The sequence below is a fragment of the Rhagoletis pomonella genome, unplaced genomic scaffold, assembly GCF_013731165.1.
Source record: "Rhagoletis pomonella isolate Grant_MI unplaced genomic scaffold, Rhpom_1.0 Rhpom_scaffold_00003, whole genome shotgun sequence".
Taxonomy (NCBI): domain Eukaryota; kingdom Metazoa; phylum Arthropoda; class Insecta; order Diptera; family Tephritidae; genus Rhagoletis; species Rhagoletis pomonella.
The window spans coordinates 90,123,901-90,145,854 of NW_023458557.1; the positions used below are offsets into that span (position 1 = coordinate 90,123,901).

The 21,954-nt window shown below is 33.8% G+C and overlaps 1 protein-coding gene across 5 annotated transcripts in view; it reads right to left on the reverse strand.

Annotated features, from left to right (window-relative positions):
* LOC118735741 (nuclear hormone receptor FTZ-F1 beta) overlaps window positions 1–21,954 on the reverse strand; it is an 87,947-nt gene that overhangs the window by 7,223 nt on the left and 58,770 nt on the right. The gene's annotated exons all lie outside the window — the stretch shown is intronic.

A 21,954-nucleotide genomic window follows, 5' to 3' on the forward strand; every position in this document is an offset into this window, starting at 1 on the left:
ACTCTAAGCATGATTTTCTCTTCTTCGACTTCTGCAAAAGAAGATGCCTGCCCTCTAGCCTTACTCGGACCCAGTTCTCATAGATATATTTATTGTGCCTGTGGGTAGAACAGCTTTCGCTCCATCTGAGCTAGATTCTGACAGCAAGTCCGGTCTCGTGAAGCGTCTGAAATCTGCTTACTGGTTTGGTAGCCACTGGTGCCAGGAGTTCAACTAGACGGTCTGGAACAAATCAATCATTTAATAAAATCGTAGCTGTGAGGGCTAGGGTCGAGAAGGAGCCTATAATATCGACGAGATAAAAAGGGCAGTGCCTTTAAAGAATTTCGACCAATGATTTGAAGATGTTTTGATTTAAAAGTGAAATGGTTCTTGAGCTGGTAACAGCTGACGGGTAAAACCCTGCGTCGTACCCTAAGAGGTTGTTACAGCTGAATAATTGCTTATTTTTTTTAGAAAATGGTGGAAAGTGACGAAACGACATTAGACATTAAAAAATTCTTAGTTTTTTGACAACCCACAATCCTCAAGTTCTTCATAAGATGACCTTATGGTGCGCCATTTTCACAGAACATTTGATAGGATCTCACTTTTTTGAAGACAACACTAAAAACGCCACAGTCTTCGCGAGTTTTTTTTTTATAACGAAACTGGATGAGTTGGACTTTTAGAAAATGTGTTTTTAACAAAACGGTACCACCGCTCACACAGCACGCGACACTATGGGGATTTTGTGAAAAACACTTTAACACTTTCTGTGGAGTTAATTAAAACGGTGGACAGATTTCAAAGATCACAAACGTAAAACTAAAATTTCAGTTGAAACTCTGGTTTTGAAGTAAAGCTTAATGAAGGAAAATCGACGAAAATTATGTGCAGACATCACAAATTTTTAAGCAAACACGAACACATACATATGTATTACAAATCGAAAGAAACATAAAAAAAACCAGTAAAAAGAACGAAAAATTACACCTCTGCAACGCTTTCACCACTTCAATGAAGTTTTGACAAAATTTCACTAAAAAAAAAAAATATCAGCAATACAACAATAACAAATGCTTTGGGTTATGAATATTTTATTTGCTGAATTAAGTTTTTGTGTGATTATGTGTTTTTTTTTTTTTGGTGCTGTTCCCTTTGTTGTTACGAAAGAAAGGTGGCTCCCTCCTATCGCTGAAGTGTCATCTCACAGTAAAAACAAACGTGTCACCAACACATGTGACTGGAGGACGAACGAATTAAGCAATTGTTCGCTGGTTCGACCTTTTGTTGGGCACAATCAGAGCGCAGAGGTTTTCGAAAAGCAAGAACAAAACGGTATTAACAATAACAATAATAAATTCTAACAACAAGACAAGGTAGACTACAAAAACAAATAAAAAATAAAACTGATGAGTCCAACAACAACCATAGGTGGTAAAATCTATTGCAATATGAGCGTGTTGGCAACAAAGCAACAGAAACTGTGTGGAAAAAGTGTCAACGACCTAAAAGCAAAATTTACAAACCTACAAACTTACATACATATGTATGTATTTACAAACCATGAAACGAATGGGTGCGGAGCGTAGAAATTTGCTAATGGAACCCCCCGCAGAACATGCCGATGACGAAAAAAGTTGAAACACTAAACAAAATAAACAAAATTACACAAAAATAAGGCAAAAGCAAACGATGAAGAAAGCTAACAAAAATGTGAATAATATACATATGTATATTTAAGGTACATTAACCTTAACCGACAAAAGAAGGCCACTAAACGCACTGGGAAACAGTAAAGTATACGCATCGGACAAAGCGACATATGGGCACGCAACAGCTGATTGCTAAGTGCCAGAGAAAGGCCAGATTTAAGAGAGAGAGAGGGTTGAATATTTTTGCAGTAATGTTATGTGAAATATATTAAATTTTGAATGAAAATAAAAAAACGCATTAATAATGCGAAACCAAACGAAAATTTTAGAAAAAATAAATAAAATTTAATTAAATTAAAATATTGAAAATAAATAAATAAACAAAACAAAATAAATTATATAAACTAAAATTACAATAAAATAAAATTAAAATAAATAATATGCAATAAATAAAGTTAATTACAGTAAATTATACACATCGGACAAAGCGGCATATGGGCACGCAACAGCTGATTGCTAACTGCCAGAGAAAGGGCAGGTTTAAGATAGAGAGAGGGTTGAATAATTTTGCAGTAATGTTATGTGAAATATATTAAATTTTTAATGAAAATAAAAAAAAACTAATTAATAATGCGAAGCCAAACGAAAATTTTAGAAAAAATAAACAAAATTAAATTCAATTAAAATATTAAAAATAAATAAATAAACAAAACAAAATAAATTATATAAACTAAAATAAAATTAAAATAAATAATATGCAATAAATAAAGTTAATTAAAATAGAATACAATTAAAAAATAGAATTGCATAAATTAAAGTGAAATAAAGCAAAATAAAGTTCAAAAATATAAAATCAAATCAAAATAAAAACAAAAATAAAAAATGAAAGTAAAATTAATAAAATATATAGTTTATAAAAATAATTTAATAAAGTAAAAAAACTGAATCAGAACTAAATAAAAATAGAAGTTAAATAAATATAATTTAAATAGAATATAATTGAATCGTGTAGAACAAAAAAAAATTAATAAAATATACTATAAAGCTAAAGTTGAAAAAATACAATCAATTACATAAGACACAAAATAAAAAAGAAATAAACCCAAAGTAAAATAAAAATCCAAATATATGTATCAAATAAAATAAAATAATCCAAAGCAAGTTAAAGAAAATATTTAAATACATAAAATCAAATTAAACTAAAAAAACAAAAAACAAAATAGAAATAGGAAATCAAAAAAATATTACACAAAGTAAAAAGAGGAAAAATAAAATTGAAAAAATTAAATAAATTAGAATAGAAACAAAATATACAAAAAAAAAAAACACTAGTAAGAAAAAAATTTTATTACATAAAAAATAAAACAAATTAGAATAAAATTAAAACTTAAACAAAAATTAACAAAAAATAATAACTAATAATAAAAACTGTTAAAAAAATTACAAAAATTAAATAAATTAAAAAATTATACAAATAAAATAGAAATAATAGAATCAATTAGAGCACAAAGATTAAATAAAATAAACCATGGAGTAAAATAAGATAAAAATGGAGTTGAAAAAAAAATAAAATAAAGCAGAACAAGAAAACAAAATAAAAGAGAAATAGAAGCCAATCAAAAATATGTATAAAATTAAAGGAAAATAAAATAAGATACAATAATACAAACCAAGTAAAAGAAAATATTCAAATAAGTAAAATCAAACTAAATTAAATGAAAATAAATCAGAATAAAAAAGTAAACACATAATCGAAATAAGAAATAAAATAAAATATAACAAAATAAAACAAATGAAAAAAACATAAAAATGGAACAAATCAGCTAAACAAACAAAAAAAGTGAAATAACAAAAAATGGCATTATATGAAAACGAAATAAATCATATTAAAAAATTAAATAAAAAATTTACATAAAACTAATCAATATTAAAAACCAAAATATCAAACAAATATAATTAGTAATTAATTCTTCCTCTCATTTAATAAAGGATAAGGGAAGTGGCTTTAAAAGCAAAAAATATATATATAATATAAATATAATCAAAATTCAATAAAAAAATAATAAAAGCAGTCAGAATGAAAGCATTAAATTAAATAAAAAAATATATATATAAAATATGAAATGAGTTATTTATATAAAATATTAAGTAAGATATTAAATAAAATAAAAATAATTTGCTGATCAATTACTTCTACCTATCCTTTCATACAATTTGAGAGCGCAACTTTTAAAACCAAAAAACAAACTAAAATAAAACTAGAAATAAATGAAAATACAAAAAAAAAATTAAAAAAAAACAAAGCTAAAGATGTAAAACAAAATAAATAAATAAAGTAAAATAAATGTTATGCAACAAAACGAAATAAAATAAATCAAAATAAAAATAAAATAACAAACACATATTAAATAAAATAATTTTGGTTGGATGTAAGTCTTCAACTAGCTTGTTCAAGTTAGACTTTTTCTTCTAGTGAGGTGGCAAATAAATTGTTATTTTCCAGGTATGAAAATTTCGAACAAAATTATGTTTTCAAAGTCGTGGCTGCGATATTTATGTACAATAAATCCTTAAATAATTTCCATACAATTGAATAAATGATCATTAACTGGTTTAACTTATAAAAGCTGCACTAATAAAAAATACTAAAATTTTATGGGGTAAAACGAATCAAAAAAAAAACCAAAACAAAAAACGCCAAACATTAATGACTAAACAGTAAATTGGTGTCAAAAGCACCATCAAATAGCATTAACTAATAGCAATATTTACATGTGTAGTACCACCGAAAACACGATTGAAACCACTGAAAGCAACATCACCGCCAAATAGCATCAGGCAAATTGAGCAAATGTGCTCCACACGCAAAGCCGCACAAGCAGTAAACGTATGTACTAGGGCATTCAATCCCAAAGCACTTTAACAATCCCGGGATTTCGAGATGTAAAAATTCGAATCCCGGGATACCGAGATTTTTCGGGATTTCGACTTTATCACAACTTTTTGCATTTTAAAGTAGGTTCGCCTTTTTCAAACCACACAGGTTATTGTCACCACATTTGGTCTTAGGGGAGCATAATGCCTCTTAGAAAAAAGAGTATGTAATTTGATGTTTAAATATTTTTATTTTAAAATATCTACATTACTTGTCAAAAACATTTACTCATATTTGCAGAAATCCTTTTCCAAAAAAGGCCAACAAAGTAAAATGAAGAATAACTCTGCCACACTGCAAAAGCTTGTTGTGTTTTCAATTGCTACCAGATTTTTCGATATTACACAGTTTGTTGCACAAAATATTTGAACAAGTACAGGTCCTGAAATTCACTTCCAAGTGCGAATGGCTCAAGTTCACATTGAATCTAAATTTTGGTGTTCTGTATTTCTCGTGTTTCATTTCAAATTCATTTTTTTTTTTTTTCGTTTTCAACATCTCTTTCATTCTGTAAATGAATCAGTAAAAATCTCGGAATCTCGGAGCTGTAATCCCGGGATTTCGGGACATGCAAAAGTGTCCGAGATCCCGAAATATCGGGATTCTGGATCCCGGGTTTAAATGCCCTAGTATGTACATTAACATAATGTACAAACAAAAAGCCCTGCGAGGGTTGCCAACCGTACTATAATATATAGTATTGTACAACCTTTTTGTTCTGCGTACTATATACTGTTGAAAAAAATATAGTATGCAAAACTATATTTCTTCAGTTATAAATATAAATATATTTCAGTAATTTGCAAAACAAAAATTTTATTAAAATGAATGACTTTTATAACGTGGATGAAATAACATTATTAAACGAAATATTATTTAAATAAAAAGTTATAGTGAAATTATTATTTAAAAGAACCAGAGATCAAAAATGGCAACATATTTTTAAAATACTGAGAATGAATTACCCAATTTTCATAAATTTATTTAATTTCTACTCTATTTCTGCAACTTCGGCATTCGCAGAAAGAGTTTTTTCTATTATGAATGTGAAATGTGGAAATCAGTGGAACAGAGCGACTACCTCACTAATAAAAAGTGAACTTTTGATTTGTATTAATTGAAATATTTATTGAGATAACGCATATGATACTTTCATAGAAATATATTCTTTATAGAAGAAATGCATAAGAAAGAAAAAATATGTGTACTTAAAAAGCGCTTTTAGTTTTTGTTCTAAATAAAATACTATATATATTTGAACTGTACTATATTTAGTTTAAGTTTTTTGAAAAAGTACTATACATATCTTAGCAAATGTTGGCAACCCTAGTGTGTACGCTAAATATCTGCCACTTGTACGAGTATGTTGAAAATCACTCATGGTTAGTTCAATTGATTATTTGGGCGGAGTATGCAGTGACAATAACAATAATTAAAATAATTCAAGCTAAAATTGGAGTACCCACAAACTAGCAAAGAAACTAGTATCTTTCTGTATATTTTGTATCAGTTTGGCTTAAACGCCAGCCCCAGTAGCCAATAGGTCTCTTTACCTACACCAATAGGTCCTATTGTAAGCAGAAGCAGAGGTTTTGGAAACATATTTCAGGAAAAAAAATTACAAAAATGTCTAAAAAACAAAAGCATATAAACAACCGACATTGCCTGAAATGTTTGCGCAAAAAGTGATTGTTTTACCCTACAGCCAAAAAATTTATAGCAGAACCATAATGGACCTGATAATTGGATATGCTGCCGTATAACTTAGTAGAAGGCTCCATATCCACTCCAAAAAGATACAAGTAGAAAAGCGAAAAATGCGTGCTACATATGAGAAAGTAAAAAAAGTGTTCGATATGGATGGATACTCAAAGCAAAATGGCGCTAATCTAATATATGAGCGAGTCTAGCAAAAACTTGTTCGCTACTCAGTTTATTGTACATTTGGTTAAATTATTAACATTTGATTGCTCTTTGCTAAGTAAGTTTTATTTGACTGCGTCCAAAACAGTTTTGTCAACAATAAAATTTTAACAACTTAATTTTTTTTTTAGGTGATACGGTTGAAAAATCAACTTATCAAGCTCCAAAATCATGGGTTGTTGGAGGCGTTATAGCATTTCACACAGTCTCACATCATAATACTTATCGATCAATGGATTGCACATCAGATGTCGTATGTTCTTTGTTTGATGAATCGGAGTTCGCTAAAAAAAAATATCATGTGCCCGAAAACAGAGGCCTGACAACGATGTTTTGTCGCCTCAATCCATTGCGTCATGGTGCGTCATGAATCCGAAAATATTCCATTCAGAGTAGCATGGGAACTGATAGTATATTGTTTCCTTTAATAATCTATTTTTGATTTTGCAAAAATGCAATCCAAGTATAACTTATAGATTTTACACGAAACCACAGTCGAGAAAGCTACGACAATTACGGCTCTCATAAAAGAGGTTCTCGAACAGAATAAACTGGGAGAAAAAGGTTATTTCTTTATCTAGTGATAAGCAACGCTAATTTCGGAGGTCCCCGCCGTAAAGGGGAATCCAATGTGTATCAATTGTTCAATAATAGTCTTAAAACGGAGTTATTAGGTATTGGATGCCCAGCTCATGTTTTGCACAACTCGGATTCGCAATGGTTTTGATCAATTGAAACTTGTTTGACAGTGATTCGGTGTTGCAGAAATTTTTCAATTATCTACTTCTCGATATACACTGTGAGAGTTAATACACTGAAAGCATTTTGTGAACTCGTCAAAATATCGTTTTCTAATGTACTCAGCCATAGCAAAACACACTGGCTCAGTCTATTTCCGACAACCCACAGAATTCACAGGTTCGAGCCTTTGAATTCTTTTTTTATCTCAAACGTTCGTTCTCAAAAGAATCACCTTTTTTTTAGAATGATTTTGCAGAATGTTAACTGCTATTTGTGCATACTTTTATAACTGTTTTCGATGAAAAATTGCGTGAAATTGAAAGAAAACATTGTTCGTTTGCCGAAGTGTTGCATGTAATTGAATGTATGTATGAGTCTTTGCGAAAAGAGAACTCTCAATTCTTACAATTGAGCGTAAAAACAATAATTTCGAAATTTAAGTCAGATGGAAAAGAAAGTGATTGTGCTTACTTTCAAAAATGCACGTCATCGGTGTACACAGCTGCTAAGGAATATCTTCAAAAGTGGACAATTCTGAAATTGAATATAATAACCAGGCATGGGAAGAGAACGAGCACACGCTCAAATAGCATAACCATCACGTGTACGTATACAACCCTGCAAGAACAGTGACTATCATTTGACAAATCATTTGAGTGACAAGACTGATAGAGATTTCTGTCACTGGCTACCTACAAGTTTCTATCAAATTCTAAAGGGCAGTGTGAAAAATCTGATGTAAACATTTGTGTACATTGTGTGATCTTCCGTCTTCCTCCAACGTATGGCCTTATTTAATGGTCTCCTTTTAACCAACGCAAAATTTGCAAATGTATTAGTAAGATAAATGAGAATGTGTTAGTTTCCATCACACAATTCTTGTAGGGAAGCTAGAGCGTAACGATAAGAACGCGGCAGCATGCAAAATGAATTCGGCACACTAACACGTTCTCAATTTTAGCGATCGCTTGTTTGGGGTAGTGCCCACCTCTGATAATAACGTTGAAACCATAGTGAACTTAAAATGTTTCATCGAGAAAACAACAACGATTCAGATTTTTTTTTTTTTTAACCTGTGATGCGATGATATCTGAATTCTTCAATGGTATTCCGAATATGGGTGCCTAATCAGAACTGCTGAAATTCTTTTTTTTTTTGTCCTTTGCAAACGTCCTGAGTTTTCCTTCGACTCATCTGGTCACCCTAATAATCAGAAATGCATATCGTCGTTTAAATTACAAAAGCGCGTATCGTCATTCTGCAAAACCGCGTAACTGACATTGGCTGCCAAAAATTGGATTTGCTCACACAAGCTCTTATATACTAATACTAAATATACTAAATATACTAGGCAGATATGCGATTGCATTATAGAAAAAAGAATAATTTTGAAATATGAGTGTCTTTACACTCTAGAAAATAATTTCTACATTTTCATATACGCGGTTTTGCATTTTGTTGATACGCGGTTTTGCACTTTAAACGACGATATATGTATATGAAGTAAATATCTGCCAAAAAAGCAATGTTAAAACCTGGAGCAAGCGTTTTTGGCTACGGTTTGTGAAAAAGGAACAGAAATATGTATAATTTTTGTCGAACATCAGCGACTTATCTAGTTTCGTACAAATGAAAGTCGGCAATTTTTTTGTGAGACACTTTAAAAGATTTAAAGAAAGGACTTACGTTAATTTAATACATCATTCTTCCAAGCAACGCACTTCTTTAGAATATAACCGCAATCCAGTGAAGAAATTACCGATGAATACGAGTAATAAAACCACGCCAACACCAACGACCACTGGTGCGGTGCAACAACCTTGGACTACAAAAAGCAGAGGACGGACGCACAGAAAAAACACATCAAAGCAAAATGCTGCAATTACAGGAGAACGATGGCTCGAAACAATGGAAATATTTGATGGGCAAATCCACCATTTAAAATTGTTGCTACGAGACCAAGAACAGCAAAAGAACAAAGAATGATGAAGAGTTGGTGAAGGGGTGAGCGCGGCTGGTTGGCGAGTCAGTTGGGGCGGTCAGTGGACGCAAGAAAAGCGCCAATGCCGCAAGCGAACAATTGTAAATTAAACTTCAGCACCAACAGACCCAAAAAAGAACACAATAAAAACAACAACTATGTATGTATGAATAAAGCAGAAAACACATACAAGAAGAGATCCAAGCCAAATTGAGCTTTGGTCACGGCTATATACTACATATGTAAGCTTACAGATATCAATCTGTACAATGTTGGGATTATAAATAAATTTTTCTGCAAAACCAACGGCAGCGACCACGGCAACTATGACAAGGCCAGAAAAAATATGAACAACATTATCATTAAAAGCATTTGCTGTTAACTACAAAGAACAGGCAGAGCACCAACAATCGTTTGTCACAACCAGCAGCAAATAAAGCAAAAAACACAAAAGCACAGCCCTCCTAAGAAAAACAAAGTGAAAAATCAAAATCAAAACCAAAAAACAATCGCCAAATCAAAAGTCTGCAGTCAACAGCCGACGCGGGCAGCAAAGATGACAAGCGATAACTCAACTACAAGCTGCGGAACACAGGCCAAAGCAGAGCAGTCAGCGCTGCCAGCGCAATGGAGGGGAAATCGACCTTAAACTGCAATCACTGAAGATGAAAAATCAAAAGCATAAAGCAAAAATAAAAAATTGTATTAACTGCTGTGTTGGTCGATGAAGTGCATGCAGGGAAGCAGCGGCGGCGCGCCAGCAATAAAATTGAGGGTGAGTGCAAGCAAAGTGCGCTGCACTGTCAACGTAAGCAGCGCGTAGATAACAGAGCTGGAGCCGAGAACAGCGCACACACACAAACATACGGGCAGAGTGTGCACACAAAAGGACGACCTTCAAGTAATGCTGAATTTTGTACGCAAACGACCTTGCATCATACACAACAGCGGCTGAACAGCAACGATAACGAGAATAGCAACCACCAGGCATACAGGCGTAGAATGAATGAGATGAGTAAGAGACAGCAATAGCGACATTTTAAAAGAAGAAAGGGAAGTAAACACAACACGCGAGTATACATACATATGTAGTAGTGAAGAAGATATAGAAGTGGCGCCGAAATAAGAACACGATGAAAGAAGGTGAATATATGTATGCATAAAAACTTAAAAATAGCGAAGCAGACGATAAAAAGTAAACAAAAACCTCCCGAATGCAAACGAAATGTATTCGACATAGTAGGAAATTCAAAAAATTTGTTTCTTTCCATCAGTCATATTGACTGGCGTGCGGCTGTGGGGAAATATATGTATGAACATACCCTACAAGACATTGCTGAGCGCTGTAGGCAAAAATTCTAAAACATTTACACTTTTGTTTTTGTTGTATGGCATAAATTGAAATTGACGTTTGAATATTAGTACTGAGTTTCTAATGACAACATTGAGGGAAAATTAGTTAATTTTTCCCATGGTCTGAACAAAAATTAATACTTTGATAAACACCTTTGTAATTAGTGATAATGATAATATGAGCACTCATATGATACTCAGTTGCCTTGTAGGGTATGTACATTAGGGTGGTCCAACAACAGTAAAGTCGGAATTGTAATGCTCCCACCCCCTAGGATTGTTCTATATCGAAAAAAGTACACCCCTATTTTTTTATTTTGAAATCATTTGCATTTTTTCGGGGTTTTTGTGGGTTTTGGGCGGACCTATAAATTATCCTTGCGGTAAAAAAATGGTTAAATAAACAATTTGATATTATTACTGGGAATCTTCTGCAGATAAGTAGAGTTTTCCGATAGAAAAATATTGATTTTTAAGAATTTTACACCATTTCTACGAAAAGTTGTATTTTCCCCATATAAAATACTACATGGAAACCTTTGGGCGCTTTGAGCGACCTCTAAACATTTTTTGGTTTTTTTCGGTATAGAACAATTCTAAGGGGTGGGAGCATAAAAATTTCGACTTTGCTTTTTCATCTGTATTTTTGTTGGACCACCCTAGTGTACATACATACAGTATTGGCCATATCTATAGCACCCCCATTTGAAAATGTTATTAGGCCCATTCTTTTGCAACCGAGCTGCAAAAGAACACTTGCTTAGATAACGAAATACACGCAAAGCAACAACACGAACTCGGCTATTTATCCGAGTTCAGCCAGGTCGGTTAAAACATACGCGACCCGAGGAGTAGTGTTGTTAAGCGAAAAAACTGCTCTATTGTAAATTGTTAGTGGGAAAGTGGAGAGGGACATTTTTATTTTCGTATATACATGAACGGTATTTTAAATGAGTATATATATTACGCAAATACCTCGCATAATTACTAATTTCTATTGTTTTTGTGTCTACATCCCGTTGAACTAATCACATGTTTCTTGCCAGCTACCGGCATGGTTGCTTAAGTAGCTAAAAGGAAATTTTACCCGAGTTCAGCGTTCTTTTGTCGCTCGCTTACAAAAGAATGCAGCTATTAGCCGTCATCGATTCTCCAACAGTTAGCGAGTGGCGAAACGAACGAACTCAATGAGGTACAACCAAACTCGATATCGTCTATCCGTGCTAGCTAACTTTGTTGTTGCTTTCACATGCAAAATTCTTCTTTAAGCGACCGGAAGTCAAACATAGCGAGCGAGAAGTGGCGAATCGATGACGGCTATTGTTTACCAATGATAGTGTTGTTAAGTGAAAAAACTGCTCTATTGTGAATTGTTAAAGGGAAAGTGGAGAGGGAAATTTTTGTTTCCTTATATACATACGTGACTTATATTTTATATAAATAAGTATATATATTACCCAAATACGTCGCATAATTACTAATTTAAATTGGTTTTGTATCTAAATCCCGTTAAATTAATCACATATTTCTTGCCAGCTACCAACAGGGTTGCTTAAGTAGCTCAAAGGAAATTTTACCCGGGTTGAGCGTTCTTTAGTCGTTAGTTTTTAGAAAAAGCGAACTTAGCAAATATTCACTCTTAGCTAGCGATATGTACTTTTAAATTAATATAAACTAGTTTTTTTAAAGTACCACATTTCGCTGATTTTAAACTGGTGGGGATCTAGCGGACTGGTTCGTTTTTGTCGATAAAGATGTAGTACGGAACAAGAAATTTGATGCACTAGTTAGCGATTTCCCTGCAGGGACATAAGTGAGCAACGCGCACACTATTGTGAGTTGGAGCGACATCGTTCGGTCCGGTGGAATCGTAGGCACACCACTTGTATGAATGTCCATACGAATGTAAATGCAATGAAACGTGAAAAGGAGTGCGATGAAAATCGTAAAGGTTGTTGCGCCTTTCTGACGTATGTATAAGAAAGAGCCGAATAGCATAAATAAAAACACACATTTTGTATATGTATGTAAATACTTCGAGATGAGTGGTGCGGTGAAGAAGCACCGCTTACAAAAACAAAAATAAGTGTGTAGATAGCTAAAGAAGATAGATAACAAGAAGTGTTCATATACAAAAGGTGGCGGTTGAAAAAAAAAACATGCACTTTGTGCTGCGGATGTGCTAGCCACCAACAACAACAAAAAAAACAAAGGCAAGCGATATAAGCCAAGGTGAATGGTGAAATGAAGCCGGTCAAAAAGTGGCTTGGTAAAGATTGGTGTAAAAGGAAGTGTGCAGAAAAGAAGTATGTATCTATAGATAGCAAAATGTGCGACGTGGTTGAGGGAACGCTAGTATGAACGAAGCTGTCGAATTCAGGATGGTATACTTACACATCGCATACCATCTTCAAAAGTGGCACAACTCAAAAACCAATTTAAGTCGATTCGATGCACAAATCAATTCGTAGGATTTATCTACAATTACTGCAAATATTTATTTCCTAATTTTTATGCATATTCTCTAACTATGTACATAGAAAACTACTGTTACACCTGTTTTTGTGTTAATCGCGTTGAATCTGTGCCGTCCACAACCAGTTATATTTTCGAATCTGATTTTTGAGTTGTGCCTCTTTATAGATCGTGTGCGATGTGCACCTAGCAATTTTCAATATTATAATATTAAAAACGCATTCATTTTTATTTAATTTTAATATTTTTCAGCACATGGATACTCACTGGTCCAATCTTTTGCATCTGTTGTGCATTGAGCTGGCGGTTGCGGTATTTTGCTACCTGAGTATTTAATATAGTCGAATTAGACACACAAATTGCTACTTAATTCGAAGTCGATGAAAAAATATCAAGACGATAGATAAAAATCTCCTGAATAACATTTCGAAATGATCAAAAATATATCGGTGGCGAAGATATCGAAGTGGTGATACCACTAAGGACGTCGTAAGTTATGAGATGGTGAAATGGGCTTTAATGTCCTTTCAGCGCTACAAATCTCCGGGACTTGACGGAATCTTTCCTGTAAAACTACAAGAAGCTAAGGACATACTGTGTCCTATGCTTTCTCAGATTTTTTACAGCCTGCTTAACCCTAACTCACATACCATACGAATGGGCACAGGCGAAAGTTGTATTCTTACCAAAGAAAGGTAAGACCGCTCATGTGAAAGCAAAGGATTTCAGGGCTATAAGCCTCACTTCATTCCTTCTTAAAACTCTAGAAAAGCTCATTGACGAATATATTCGACGGAATATAAAAAACGAGAACCTCTCCTCGAATCAGCACGCATATTCCAAGGGAAAATCTGTGTAGGGCGAACTTCACGAAATCATATCGACGATTAAGAAATGATTGGCCATAAAAGAATACACGCTTTGAGTTTTTCACGATATCGAGGGTGCTTTCAACAATGCCAGACACACTTAAACCCAGGGTCTATGGCTATATAAACTTCAGTTTTCACTCACCGATCCATTTCGAGCAGAGCTAAACGCCATAATCAAGGCCGCTCGGAGGCTCATAACCTCCGCCCCTCTGGGATGACCTATCGCTTTTTATCCTGACAGCCACGCTGCTATCAAATCTCCTAAATCTAATGGAAGAACGTCCAAACTAGCCATAGAGTGTAGGAAAACTCTCTAACTGCTGGCATCAAAATTCTCCTTGATTATTGTATGGGTCCTTGGACACAGGCACATTCCTGACAACTGCTTAGCCGAGTTGGCAAGGAGGGGAACGAAAATATCCAAAGTCAGTCCTGCTCATCTAGGAGGTAAATATCAGAAAGGCGCAAAAACAACTGTCAAGCAACCAAAGCCAAAGGCGTCGGATGTGCAGAGAACTGCAGGCTTCAATGTTGTTATGAAATCAATGAATTACGAAGTGAGTCCATACGACATTGTAGCCATGTTGAACGTACAAATTCAGAAGTGGGAGGGTGGAAGTTTAATCTTTGGCCACACATCAGTATTTCATATTGTCTGACGTTATAATCGGACTTAAGTTTCCTTGTCGCTATTCTTTGTTGAGAACACTGATATTGTGTTCTTTAAGCAGAAACCGGTTATAACCGCGCTTGTCGGCGTTGTCGGCATCCGTTTTATTAGTAGCAGATTGCATAATTTTTATCTTTATTCGGGTCTACGTAACCGTAATGACCTAAATTTATATCTGGCCAAGAACTGCCACTCCCGAATTTTCGTCATAAACTCTTTGAAAAATTTGTATGCTGTAACAGCAACAACATCATGAACTTGTTTTTCAGGGAAGTGTCTTAAGCAAAACAAGTGGAAAGGTATACTCCATAAATTTTTTTACAGATTTCGCTTTTTTGCGAGTTTCGGTTCCTTATTTCCATGCACACCGTAGCAAGTATGAACTTCTTATTAAAGAGCCAACACGAAAATGATTGATAAACGGAGATAAGAAAGAACACCTTGGTAAGGTCGAAGGAACTCGAAAGTCAACACAAGGCGGAACAAAGCTGAGAAGTTTAATCTTTTAAACTTAAGTAAAACCTGATATATAAACAATCAGACAAAAAAAATAAACAAATGTATACATACTGACGCGAAAGCATTGAAGGCCAGGAAAGACGACTATACTAACCGAAAGGTAGATAACAACGAATACGTACAGGGGAAAAAGATATAAATATATATATGTATGCATTATGATGATGGCAATAAAGAAAGTTATGGAAATTTTATAATGTAGTTAAACCTTTCAGTACAAGCGTCTAGTATATTGGGCAAACTTTTTTGTGCTTAAAGCATTTATTTTATTTAAATATGAGCTTTTGTCAATACTTTTTTCGGTGGAAATGAGATCGGAAAAAATATAAGTATTACTAATAATTTTGAAATATATTTCCAGACTAAAATTGAAGGCGCAAAAAAATTCTAACACTTCCGGGAGAAAATTTTGAAATTTAGGTGAAAATTGTTGCATTTTTTTGTAGTTTTCTACAAATGATTAAACTTGGGATTATATGGGGTTTGTCTGAGAATGAACTACATTTTAATTGAAAATTCTTAAAAAGAAATAAATAACCATAAGTGGAACACAATATCACTTTGAAATGGCGTGCTAAAGATATGATCGATACTGTATATTACTATATCCAAGAATGTATACAATTTTGTTCTTGCCATCTTTTTTTTGTAAAATTCATTTCTAAATATAAGTTGTGAAGTGAATAAGCAATAATCTAACCAACACCCCAAACCGCTCCAATGCGGGGTACAGCTCAAATACCAACCCCAGTTCAGTTTTGCCCTCCATAGGCGGTGCCGCGTATGTACATATGTATGTAGTTAGCAGTATTAAGATGTCAATGTCATGCATGTTATTGACATCAATTTCCCTACAACCACCCATTCATTCAGTCAATCCACTCAACTCAGTCATTCATGCATAAATATGTGAAAATATATACAAAACAAAAAAAAAAAACAAATAAACAAAAGCGTATAATGCCCCCCCCCCCCCCCCCCCCCCCCCCCTGACTCAATTGCCGGCGTTTTACTTGACGTATATGTATATTCGTATTTTTCTGGTGACTGTTTTACACGACAAACAAAAAACTCCCCGTCGTGAGTTCTTTGGGTAGTGATGGTAGAGTAGAGGTGGTGGTGACTAGGAGATTATACCCACTAAAAGTGGAGCGTGCAACCCACATCCGCAAACCCACAAATCTATAGGTACTTTTGGTATATTTTTAACCGACTTCAAACAAAGGAGGAGGTTATCAGTTCGCCGGAATGTTTTTTTTTTTTTGTTTTATGTATGTTGCCGCATAACTTTGGACCACGTTAACCGATTTCGATCATTTTTTCATCGGAAAGGTGGTTGGGTCCCATACTAATCTTGTTTAGGCTCGATAATTGGATAGTGAAAAAATTAACGAAAATCTAAAATTTTTATATGAGAATTGAAATCGGTTTTGTTTTTTGCTTAAAAATTACTTGTTTGTTGTTATTTTTAAGAATATTCTTAATTCGACTTGAAAGTAAAGTAATTTGTTAAAGCGCAAGCTCGCTCACACTTTTACGCTTCAACCCTCTGTTGTTGTGCATTAAACAAATGGTCCCCGCTCTAACCAACAATTCCTCTCTCTTCAAAGCTTTTTGACTTGCTTTGTAATATGTAGTAGGTACTCACATATCTAGTACTAAATGCATAATGGAGTCATTATGTGTTTTTTGTGTATGCACTTTATGGTTGTTTATTTTTTTCTATTCATAATTTTCTTGTCGCCGTTTGTTCTTTGTGGTTGTTTTTACGCGCAGTTGATGGAATGTGAAGGTTAACCCCTTTTGGCGGAGTTTTTATATTTTTTTACGCCCTCTTAACAGCGCTTTTAGATTGTACAGTAAAGTGAGGGTGGTTTCTAAACAAAATCAATAAATGTTCACTGAGGCGGTGAAACAAGCAATTATGCCCTTAGGTATGGAGTTGAGTGAGTTCCAAACTAATTGGAGTTTCGACAATATTTAAGGATTTGCTTTTAGAGCAGCCCTGCCTCCTTTTAGTAGAAAACCCATTTCGCCCTTATCCACTCATTTTGGGTTGTGGGTTAATTTTACACAAGACTTAAGAAATTTTCGGATCAGGAGGCGTACGTAGTACGTCTTTTGCTGCTTGCAGTTGGGCGGGAATATTTCGTTCAATCCAGGAGATAGAATATCTGACTAACCTTATCCATATTTTAAGCAGTTCCAGCACAATCACGGCCACCATATTTATGCCAGCCAAATACGTGACATAAAATCGTATTTCGATTTTTGCAGCAATTTGATTGTTTGTACAAAAGCAAAATTTTTCAAAATCTTCTTGGTTTAACATTAATGAATAGCTATTTCAATAATACTGTTCATAATAGTGCAACACTCAAAAAGTGATGGGAATGAGACCATTGCATTCATTAAAAGAGGTCAAAATATGAATAAATACCAAAACATTGGTAAAAGTTGGTTCCCATTTCCTCTTTATATCGATTTGAAATTGTGAATTGAAGGTTCAAAAGTAAAGAAGTAGATACAATGATTATTTTTTTTTTTTGGTTTCGCTCTCAAATTTCATACCTACATACATATGTATCATGATTCAATTATTAAAGGTTTTGTAAGTAGCTTTTTTCTAAAATTTGGCACTCCCACCCACAGGGATGGTTTATGGAAGCAGAAGAAAAAGGGGAAGAATTCAATCACACTTCCTAAAATGGGAGCTAAATTCCATAAAAAGGTGTGGATCATTGTGAATGGTCATATTTTAAAACATAACCGAATTTGATTTAATTATTTAATTTAAACAAGCTTATTTACATCGAATATAACCCCCGATTGTTATTAAAAATAAATTTTTCTATGTATATACCAAACTTGCGTACGTCAGATGGCGCATAACTCGAGAATGGATGGTCCACTTTCAGCTTTTTTTTTGTTGTGTTTCTTTGCCAGATGATGGATATGAAGAAGCTATTTGTTTGCGGAAAATATGCAATATTTATTAAACAAAAAAAAAAAAACGGCAAATAAAAAAATTTGGAGCTTACGTTTCCTTCGCGGTTCAATTGTTTCGAATATGGTAATTCGAATTCTTTGATGTCGCACTTTTAATGGGGAGATTATACAACCGTCAGAATATTAACCATTCGCCGGGTTGCACGAAAAACCATTTGAATGACTTTTAGTCAAAATATAAAAAAATGTTTGTTTTGGTTTATCGGCCTTTAAATTGTAAACTGATGTAATTTTTAATTGATAAGCTCGAGGCCCAGAGAAAACATAAAACACAGGTTTTAGTTCAATAATTTTCAACGTCGATATTTCGACCTCAATCTCTGAGGTCATCTTCAGGAACTCTTCGTTGTGCCCGGTCGACGGGTTTGTTTCTTAGTGCCTAAATAGAAGTTTTGACTACTCGCGACTTTATTTTGGTCCCTAATTTTGCAGTTATAGCAGTTTTCTTTTAAATTTCCAACTTTTTTATTATCCAAAAAAAAACACCATTAAAAATACACAGCGGCCATGGGAAATACACCAAAATGTTCACCACAGTCCAGAGAATCCAAATTCCATGTAAAATTCCATATTAAAATGTACGAAAATGTGCGACGTGGCCTCAGGGTAACATCTGGGTGTCACATGAAAACGTGCGACGTGGCAGCCAACGTGTTAAGTGTGCAATTACATATGCACATCGCGCCATTGACTAAACCGAGCTGTCGTGTGACGATTGGGCCTATGGATGCGGTTTGGCAATGTTATATTGCGTCAAAGTCTCATTCGGAGACACCAGGACTGTGTTGTGGAGGACAATACCTAAATACCTTCGTTGGCTCATTTAACAAAACCATTGCACGCTTTACTCTACAGCGCCTTGGCAGAATCAAGAGGTCTCCATGAATATCGACATACACATTTCGACATTTAAGGGAATTTCGTCTCTTTAGCCTACATAGAATTTCTGTAGTCCAACGATTCTCACCCATTTTGTCTTGTTGGCGCCAGCGAATGAAGAACAAACATTTCTTCAAATTTAAAAAGTAAAAATTTCACTACTAACAATTTAAAAATGTTCTTAAAACTTGCAAAGAAATTTGGAAAAGAAATATTACTGTTTTTGTTTTTAGGAGTAGGGTGGGAGTGTCATTGATAAAATTAGAGCGAGAGAAAGTTTTTCTTACAAAACCTTTCATTATTGAATCATGCATATGTATGCTTTAATTTATAAATATACTAGCAGACCCGGCGAACGTCGTCCCGCCCAAAATTAGATTTTTAATTTAACCATTTTGATCCAACATTTTCTCCAACAGTCCACGTTTACGATTTCCATTCGCACATTCATCAGCTAAGATTATGGTTTGGTGGTCGTTTGCCGCCTTAAATAACCTAACGAAGGTGTTATGTCCATGAAGAAGTTCCCTGGCGGCAACAATGATCCGGATCTATACTGAATCAGCCCTAGAAACTTTATAGCTGGTGGCAATTTCAAAATGGATGCGTATTCTTGTTCAACAGAAATACAATATACATACATAGACTGAGATGAAGTACCTTAAAAACCAGTTTCACGAAAGCAATTTAAGTGAAAAATTATGTTTCTATCAGGTTCTATATTAAATTCAATTAAAAAAATATATTTCGACCGGTGGTGATTTGAGATTTGCCACTGCACAACTTAACCCTGGTGTGTCGGAATGAAGCTTTAACGCATAATAATATTGGCATATCACATCCATTGGGCCAATCGTAACACACGATTCGAGTTCGATATACTCAATGGTGCAACAGGTCGATTTAGACTGACATTCTCGGCACCTTTTCTCACTTATTGATTTTAGTAATAACTCGACCTCAGCATCACCTCACCGTTCTTTTTTGCAATTGGACTGTCTCAACCGTGTCCAGTACATGTTTTGAATATTCGCCAAATCGGATCAAAAAAAAAGATTTTTAGTAATAACTCAACTCCAGCGCCAACTGGCGTGTTCAATTGTCAAACTAAACTATCCAGAGACCCACTCAAACACACACACATAACTTTGTTGAAATCCCTCCAGCCATTCAGGATTTCACTCACAAACATACCTATGTACACATTCAAAGATAAGGCAAAGGCAGTACGTTTGTACATTGTCATTTCCTCTTTTTAAAGAGCCCATTTTTCTCCATGAGTATGTGATTGATTTCATATATGTATCTCCAAACCAAGTTTCAGTACTCTACCATGAACATTTCCAGAGATATCTATATACATAAAAATGACCGCGATGCCTGACCAAACGGCTGAACCGATTTCAAATATGTAAAAAGTATTATTTTGGACCTCCGTGTGGAAGGTTTTTCGATTAAAAAAAATCAAAACTTTTTGTTGTTATTGCCAAAATGTTAAGAAAGCTAAGACGTCACGATTTCACAATTTCATAGAGTTTTCCGTGTACAATGATAATCGACCATCCCTATTCCTAAGGAAAAACAAAGTTGTTGTTTTTATTAAATTCTTAGCATTTTTATCATATTTACTCACCTTCTAAACCTTCCCTGGACTTCCACAAATAATTCAAGACCAAAATTAGTCAAATCGGTCCAGCCGTTCTCGAGTTTTAGCGAGACTAACGAACAGCAATTCATTTATATATATATAGATGTTTATGTTATATCAATAGAATTTATTATTTAACTAGCGAATAGCCGGCGTGCTTCACTGCGCCTTAAAAGTTGATAAAAAATAAAGTAGATTTGAAGAGCTTTATGAATTCCGATTTTCAAAGAAATTTTCGACATAAGGAACATACTTTATTTTTTTATGAATAAGGGTGTTGGTAGGTAATCCTAGAAATTTATAATCTTATAACTCGATTCTACATATCGTACACTATCTTCAAAAGTGCATTAATTCAGTATTTTTCTTATCTTATGACTTTGACTGAAAACAATTTTTCAAATAGGTGGCAACCCGCTAGAAAAATATTTTCAGCAGTAAACTTTCTTAAACCTCTTTAGTGTGATACCCATATTGTAATATTTAATTTATCTTATTAATTAAATTTAATTAAATTTTCAAACAGCCAAGCTTCCACAAAAATATTTTCGGCTGAAATGGGAATACTGTAAAAAAATCTCATTATTTTGGTCCATTGATAATAGTTTTCTACATTTTTATGCAGATCTTTAAAGCTTATACTTTTATGTCAACTGAGGCGATTTGTTAGAAAAAATATTTTAGAAACTAATCTTATTTATAAAAAAGCTCGATTTTTGAAGATATTATCAAATGCACGTAAATCTCAATATTTTGGCGTAAGAATCAAAGTAGAATATATTTCAATAATTCCGATGGGAAGACAGTACCAATTTTTTTTGTATGGAGCGTAGAGTGGTCCAATTTTTTGAATGGGGAAAAAATGCCATCCTAGAAAACGGAGCACCCCCTTAGTTTTTTCCGTTTGATATTTGTACTATCTATATATCTATATATCTAGCATGACACCTGAAGCTTGTGATATTTTTTTAGATAATTTAATGTTCTTAGGTTGCTTAACCAATTGTCTGTTTAATATATGTACACAATACTTCTAGATTAAAATATGAGCATCAAAAGCATTCTCTAAACTTACTTACTTAACAACGTATAGTTTGGTACCAGCAGCTCTATCGGTAAGAGGAAAACTTGTGTAAGGTGCCCCAAACCCTATCTCGGAAAACAAAATTTTTTTACCACTCTAATGGAGAGTGTAGAACCCTAATACATATATATATGCAAGAACTACTCGTTTAAAGTAATAAGATACAGAACATTTGGTATACTGCATGAACTAAAAAAATTACCAGGACAATTTACCAAAAAAAAAACG